The sequence below is a fragment of the Neopelma chrysocephalum genome, unplaced genomic scaffold (assembly GCF_003984885.1).
Source record: "Neopelma chrysocephalum unplaced genomic scaffold, ASM398488v2 Primary Assembly neopelma1_143, whole genome shotgun sequence".
Lineage (NCBI taxonomy): Eukaryota > Metazoa > Chordata > Aves > Passeriformes > Pipridae > Neopelma > Neopelma chrysocephalum.
The window spans coordinates 6,507,260-6,515,516 of NW_020897805.1; the positions used below are offsets into that span (position 1 = coordinate 6,507,260).

General features: G+C 37.0%; 1 long non-coding RNA gene across 1 annotated transcript; it reads right to left on the minus strand.

The window, feature by feature from the left end:
* Positions 1-3,172: 3,172 nt before the first annotated feature.
* Positions 3,173-7,105, minus strand: LOC113975741. Its single transcript, XR_003536908.1, has 3 exons — positions 6,977-7,105; positions 5,362-5,462; positions 3,173-3,273 (listed from the first exon to the last, which is right to left on the minus strand). It is a non-coding gene; the product is annotated as an uncharacterized LOC113975741 (long non-coding RNA).
* Positions 7,106-8,257: the final 1,152 nt, after the last annotated feature.

An 8,257-nucleotide genomic window follows, 5' to 3' on the forward strand; every position in this document is an offset into this window, starting at 1 on the left:
TTTGTGAAAAGATGTAAATTTTTAAAAATCACAGTTTAGAAAAAAGGCACTGCATTTGGATCCATTTCATTCCTATACCACAGAGCAGCTCGACCTATGTCTTTTTTGGTTTTGCCTGCACTCTCTGAATGCTCCAGTGGTATAGTTGCCTCTGTTTTCCCATTGCAGTAGTTCAGTATTTTTGTTGTTAGGAAGTTTGGGGTTGTTTTTTCCCCTGATGCCTAATGCAATGCTTCACCAAAATAGTCCTGACAAAATACATTGACTGTCTCTGTCCTAATCATTGAGAAGGGGAGCTGATTAATTCCTTTCTTTTTCTGCAGCAGCTTTTTAAGCAGTTGTGTCTGCCCACAGCTTGTTTGATGAGGTGGGCAACCCATCTCTGAAAACATTTGCCTCTCACTGTGTTCTCACATGAGAGGATACTTTAGAAAACAGATGTATGGTCCTTCCTACAGAGTATTCAAGTGAACTTAATTCTGTAGTGCTGTTATCAGTGAATCAATATCCTTGAGCATCAAGATGATGTCAGGTTTCTAAAGCAATAGCCTTGATATATAACATGCACTACCTGATTTTACATGGATGCTGAGCCCTTGAAAAGCAGATTTTGTAACAGGTTTTTAATACTGTAGCTTAATTCAGTTGCAGTTTCCATTGTGAAGCAGTATTTTGGTGTCTGAAGAACTGCTGAAAAAAAATCCCCTTGGTTTAGCTGTTGTTTAAGGACTTGGGCCTTAATTTTATTTTTTCTGTTTCCCTTAAATTGGGACAAAAAATGTTTGGGGCCTTGTTGCTTTTAGAAGAATTTGGCAGTCTAATTAATATGATTATAAAACCAAAACTCTCAACATTTACCTGGAACTGAGAAAGATGCAAAACTATAAGGCTGAAAAAATTTTAACAAAATATTATTTACACTGGAAAATTAGCAGTCCATTCAAATGCTAGGCTAGCACTTCTTTCCTCCTCCTTTCCCACCAGAAATGTATCCATTTTGGAAATAGTCAAAGTAGTTAATCCAGATGAATGAAAATTCACCTTAGATGGATGATAGATTCAGATCCAGCCAGTCTTTGTGGTTAAGACTCTTCCTGGAAACCAACTTCAAATTTATACCTTAAATTGAATGACAAAGGGTCCATCTCTGATGGACCAGAGGAGCTGGGAAGTCTGCTGTACCAATTGTTATTCCAGAATATTAAAAAGTCTTCATTTTAGATTGCTATAGGCGCCAAATAAATTTTAAGTTTAAAATAACCCCAAAAGTCCAAGTAGTTTGTAGCTATCAGGGGAACAGGTAGTTCGATTAGGGGTTTTTATGTGGCTTCAGAGATAAATTGGATGCTTTTTCTCAACAGTGCACTTTGGCTTTACTCTAATCAGAGGCTGGCATGAGCGATTGTCTGCTGTTTATTCAAAAGCATTAAAAGTGCCCTGTGGCAAGTGCACTCATACTGAGGTATACTCAGGCCGATATTTGGCTAGTGGTAACTGTTCCAGAAACTTGGGTAGCTCAAGCTGTGTGCCCAAAGTGGGAAAATGTACCTCTGATTTCCTTTTTATGTAACAGTGATACAAACAAAGACCTGCCTCTCAAAATCTTGGTGTTCTCCCTAAAACATTGTGGAAGCATCTCTTTCGACCCCAGACTAGCAATTCTCACTTTAATCTTTTTCAATTGATGCAGCATGGGAAAATATTCAGAAGGAATTAAAACTGTAATTTTTTTCTTTTCTTAATGAAATCAGTTAATTTCGATGAGAGGAATACAGGTATATTTTTGAATAAATTATTCAGAGCCTTGAAATTCTGAGTGACTGATATTTGCTGTTAGCAACACATTTACATACCTGTACCCCAGAAAAACTAGTTAATAATCTGTTGTTTGGTATCTCCCTGATGGTAAAGCTCAGAAAATGCAGCTTGCTCCCCTGAGCTGGCTTTTGTTGCTGCAGAATTGGTGTTTGGTGCTGTGCCAGTTTGCTTTTGTAGGGGAAGGTATTAACACAGGATTGCCAGGCACAGTGGCTATTTTGGGCTTGAGAGGTAATGAGAGGTTAAAAAGTGTGAAGAAGGGTTCCAGCTACCTGGTTTTGATAGCCCATGCATCCTGGAAATTTAATTACATATTAACGGCTGCTTTCCGTGCTATTAATGTTGTGAAATGGCCTGTGAGGGAGATGGTCTCAATTAGCCCTTGCATTAACTTTTTGTCATTAATGTGTGTCAGTATTGATGCTTTTAATTGCATGAGACTTGAGGAGGGCTCGAGTAATCACACAGGGATGCCTGATTTGACTGAAATCTGGCCTTTGAGGTCACAGCAATACAGAACAATTGGGTTTGGTTTAAAAAAAAAAGATCCAGAAATAGGGCAACCAGTGGAAAGAATTATTCTATTTTTACAACAGTAGGACTGGTTTCGAACTAGCTGTTATTTCTAAGTATACCCTTTCTTTTAATGATAGAGAAATTATCTGTGACTTTGTTTTAAAATCTTAGTAAACTTCAAATTGTTTTTTTTGTCTCTTTCATTTCTTTTCTGTTGATTCACATTGTCTTTCTACCAGTGGTTCAGCCTTTTAAAGATTTCCTGCCTTGCTGTTGAGTACCCAATCCGTTATGCAACATAGTGACAGTATAGCCTAGTCACCATGACATCAGGCTCAAGGGTCAATTTTTTAATACAAGTAAAATTTAAGAGAAAATTTTTAGTGCCAAATAATTCTGGTTTTATCTGCTTAAAATCTGCCGATTTTGGAACAGGAAGCACAGGACTGAAAAAGATCTGCTTTGAGTATGAGATATCTTAAAATTGGTTCCATGTATTCGTTAAAGATGGGATTTTTTTTCAACGTTACTGAATAGATTTATTGAAGTCACAGTGACACAAGGTTTTTTGGTTTTAGGGTAAAGTATTGGTTTGGAATATTTCACCTTTTTAAATTATAAATTTACTCCTAAATCTATCTGTTTTCCCCTGAAGATGACAAATTATTGAAGTGGTTCTCAGTTTCTTAACATGTCCTTTGTTAAATACAGTTTACTGTCTTTTCTCTAGTCATGCTAGAGACCTCTAGATCAGATTAGTTTACATCATGAGCAAACCTGGCTTATGTGTTTATAATGTCACATATTACCTCCTTTGCAATCCGAGCTGGGGATCATCCAGTCCCATCACACTGATGCTTCTTTTCTAAATTTTGCTTCCACATTGGTGTGCTCATATCCATTCCAGTACACAGATGCTTCAATTTCTGTTTGATCAGTCTTGTATGGAAAAATGGTAAAGGATTTATTGAACTTTTTCTGGTAATTTTCCAAATATATGATTATTGATACTTGTTTCTATATAATTTCCAAACTTTTACTAGCTTGTCTTTCAACAATTCCTATCTTTCCTATAGCAATTTTAAAAATATATTTTATTTGTTTCTACTTTTTTGACATCCAAAGTATTCTATTCTTCCTTTTTTTCTAAACCAACTTGCTATTGCTCCACCCAGTAATATTTTCCAGCCTAAGACTGCTTTTCACCAAAGACAGTCTAACAAAAAAGCAAAGGAATTTGTTGGTTTCAAAATTGATAAATATATGGAGTATCACTCTTAATTCTTTTTCTCCTCTCTTCCTCTCTTTCTCACTCTTTCTTTTTTTCCCACCTGGAAAATTAGTCTTCCAGAACACGAATCTTGATTAGTTTTGTGTTTCTGCTTACAACACAGAGATTTCTATGTGCTTATTTTCATTCAGTCGTGGTGATATGTAAAACTGTCTCAATTTTCCTCCAGAACCACCTCTTTATAATCATTCCTTTAGGGGTATTATATAAATTGTCTCTGTTTTATCCATACCGTGGTTTTATGAGCAGAGTTGCGACCTCATTGTTAATGTACAGATCTGTTATGCTCACTTGATCTTTTCTTGCATGCAGCACACATTTGTTAACTCTGTATGTTTGGCCCTTCAGAATGTATTCTCAGTCCTCTGTTTTTGTCACCTTGTTCAGTGCTCTCACACTCGATATTTCAGTGTGCCTGAGACCCTTTCAGTAGTGAGCACTGTGTTCTCACTGCTTCAGTTTTTATGACCACGGACAACATTACTAGACATAAGTCTCAGTGTACCTAAAGGGCCTACAGTTCAGTATTAACCCTTGATCTCTCTAATGTCACGTTACATCTATGAGCTCTCGTTCCCCCTGTATATGTAGGTAATTCGGTAGTAATTTGAGAAAGTACATGTGCAGCATTCCAGTTTAGCTGCTGATACACCTTTTGGTTTTGTCTGGATGATGTGAAATAATGTTGGATAAAACTGGAAAAAGGTTAAGTAAAGGTAATTCTCAAATAAAAGCAGATGTCTCATTTGACAAATAAAAAATCCGTTTAAAAAATGTTATGTACATCAACAGCAGTTTAGGCAAGCTACTTATTAAGGACAGCCACTCTTCCTTGGCATAGGAAGGATATGGGTGTAGAAGGTTCATTTACTGATTTTTAAATCTAGATAGTTAGAGAAACTGGTGAAAAATGATGGTAGTTTTTTTGATTTGTTTGTTTTTTTGGTTTTGTTTTTTGTGGAGTTTTGTTTTGTTGTGTTTTTGTTAAGAAGATTTGACTTCCAGCAAACTTCCAAGAAGTTTCTGTTATTAAAACAAGTTATCACTTAGTTGAGAAAAGTCTCACAGTACCTAAATGGATGTTTGTGTAGGTATTCTTCTTGCATACAAAAAATGTTCTTTATAAGCCCTGAGGCTGTGGTTCCGATTTCTTCCTTGGCTGATACATTTGAGTAGGATAAAAAGCTACTTTTTTCCCTACTGTTTGTATGAATTAAGTTAGATTTTTATTATCTTGGATGATTTGTTTTTCTGTATTAATATTTATGTCAAAATAATTTCCTATTTTATTCATTGCAAATTCACCAGTTTTTCTCTAAGCTTGAATAAACTTGCATGTCATGAGTGAACTTCCTTGCAGGCGCTCCTAAAATATCTTTTAACAACAATCTAAAAGGATTAATAAGTTATCTAATTAGAATAGTTCACTTTCTTCTAGTTTTTATTTATATGGAAGTAAATCCTATCTGAAAGTAATACATAGGAAAGAAACTTCATTATACACCCTGAGAGCTTTGTTACATGAAGAACATTCTTATAGTAGTGTGTATATATATAGTATAACTTCAGTTTTAAGTCCTCAGTAGCTTTGAAATTAGTGGTGTCAAATGAAATGCTTTTATCTATCAGTTCCTAACGAGGTCAGGTTTTGCATTGAGTACCATATTTTTGTATGTGTCACTGGCCTAAGGTCCCACCACATCCTGCCACACCCTCAATTCTATGTAATAATTTACCATTCCAGTTTGACTGGAGAAGTCATCATTGTCTTTCCTTTAATTTCTCAGCTAATTTACTGCTCTCATAATTAGGCTATATTATAGTACCACTCAGAAATCTATAGAAAACACAGAAAATGAGCTGGTGAATATCAAAGGTAAAAAACATTGGAAACAGTTCTTTGCTTTGCCACCCTAGTGCTGACAATCTTCACTTGCAAACCTGAACTGAGCTGTGTTAACTGAAAAATTGTTAAGTTTGTAGGAGGCTAATGTTTGTGGAGTTATTAACCAAATTCCGTACCAAACCAAAAATATTATTAATGTAAATGATGGGTGAGCCACAGTATATTTGTGTCAAAATTATAATATTACCTTTTATAAGGGAAAACTGTATTTTCCCCTTTTTCTTTCTTGCATGTGAACATACATGAACACACATAAATCTAATTCGGTATCAGAAAGGTACTTAGCATGGAAAATTACAATTGACCTGGTTAAAATTTGGCAAAGTGGAAAAAGAGCCTTAAAATGGAGAATTTGGAGGAAAGCTTATTTCTGTCTTTCTAACATTTTTTTCATCCAAAATATAGTATAATAGTCAGTGACTCTATTAAAAAAAATAATAATAGCAAAAATTAATAATATTTTATACAACTAACTCTAAACAAATGCAATGCATCTATTTTTACTGTGAATTGTGAAATCTTGTTGAAAGGTTTCACGCTAGACTGTTACATATATTAGTCAGAAATGGTTTGTAGTATCAGGAATATAATGCTATATAATGACAGAAATGGAGAGAGGTGTTAAGAAAGTGACAGTTGGATTCATTATGACAGTTCTGAGTATGCTGTTTCTTAGCCTTGTCCAATTATGAAATTTGGGTGTCATTTTTAATTTTCACAAATTTGAGCTAGTAGAAATGGTAGTGTTAGTCTTTCCAACTTCATGAAGACCAGACCTGTACATCTGTTAGACAAACCATGGCTGTTTCTTTCAGTTACCTAATTGAATGGTGAGTGAGATTTAATTGCAACTGCATTCCTGTCCTGCATATTTGGGTGCTAGATGGAAATATTTTCCCCTGACGGGCCAGTAAGTTTGCATCTATTTTTTCAATGCAGAAGCTGTAATACATATTTTAATAAGTATGGTAAGATTTTAAAGTTTAAAAATAAATAATCTGGGTAATTTTACTAAAAGGAAAAACATGAACAGTTTTCTCTGTTGGTAATCTTGTGGTAATTTTGATATCAGCAGAACTTGAAATCTGAACACCTATGCTTAGGATATTTTAAAAATGCGTCTTTTTGTTGGTTTTGATATAGGTGGTACAGTTAAGGCAGAATGAAGAAACAATTAACTTTTCTCAGGTGTGGCAGCCAGCAGTTCTAATTCTGTCCTATACTTGTCCTTCATACATTCGGGTGATCATGCAAATAAAGATCAGAAAAATAAACTGGGCCAAAAGTAAATGCTGATAATTTGTATAAGCCTAGGTGATTTAGAAGTTTAACCCAAACATCTGAGTCATCTGCTATTTCTACAACAACATTGTATTTTCTATCCAGAATTGTTCAAGTAGTGGAAAAATAATCATAATATCAACGTTATGAGGAGCTGTTCTTACATCCAAGGCTTGCAGTGGAGATATGTGTTTCCCATTTCCTGTTACTATTCTGGTCAGGAAGAAGCAATAACTAAAACTAAGTATTTTTGGACTTTCATTCAACACTGGGGACTACTTGAGGAGTCCTTCTGTCTGGCCAGCCTAAAGCTCTTTGAGATCATAGAATGATAGAATCATAGAATGGTTTGGGTTGGAAGGGACCTTAAAATTATCATCTATTTCCACCCCTCTGGCAGGGAACCTTCCACTAGATCAGGTTGCTCAGAGCCCCATCCAACCTGGCCTTGAGCACTCCCAGAGTTGGGGTATCCAATACTTCACTGAAAAACTTGTTTCAGTGTCTCACTACCCTATGAATAAAGAATTTTTTCCTAATTTCTAATCTAAATCCCTCCTTTTAGTTTAAAACCATTCCCTCTTGTCCTATTACTATCTGTCCATGTAAAAAGTCACTCGCCCTCTTTTTTATAAGCCATTTTTAAGTACTGGAAGGCTACAGTAAGGTCTCCCTGGAGCCTTCTGTTCTCCAGGCTGAAGAACAGCTTCCCAGCTCCCTCAGCCTGTCTTCATAGGAGAGGTTCTCCTGCCTCTGATCGTCTTCGTGGCCATCCTCTGGACCCGTTCCAATGGGTCCATGTCTTTCTTGTGCTGAGGGCCCCAGAGCTGGATGGAGTGCTCCATGTGGGTTCTCATGAGAGTGGAGTAGAGGGGCAGAATCACCTCCCTCTCCCTGCTGCCCACGCTGCTTTGGATGCAGCCCAGGATGCAGTTGGCTCACTGGGCTGTGAGCACACATTGGCGGCTCATGACCAGCCTCTCGTCCACCAGAACCCCCAAATCCTTCTCTGCAGGGCTACATTCAATGAGTTCCTTTTCCAGTCTGTACTCATGTCTGGGATTGCCCTGATTCAGGTTCAGCAACTTGGACTTGGACTTGTTGAACTTTATGAGGTTCTCACGGGTCCAATTCTCAAGCTTGTCCAGGTCCCACTGAATGGCATCCCATCCTTCCATTGTGTCACCTGCACTGCCCAGCTTTGTGACATCTGAAACTTGCTGAGGGTGCACTCGATCTCACTGTGTCATTGATAAGGATGTTAAAGAGCATTAGTCCCAAGACAGAGCCCTGAGGGACACCACTTGTCACCAGCATGCACCTGGACTGCACCTCTCTGGCTGCGTCCATCCAGCCACTTCTTCATCCACTGAATAGTCCACTCTTCAAATCGACATCTCCCTAGTTTGGAGATAAGGGTGTTGTGTGGGACTGTGTCCAAGGCC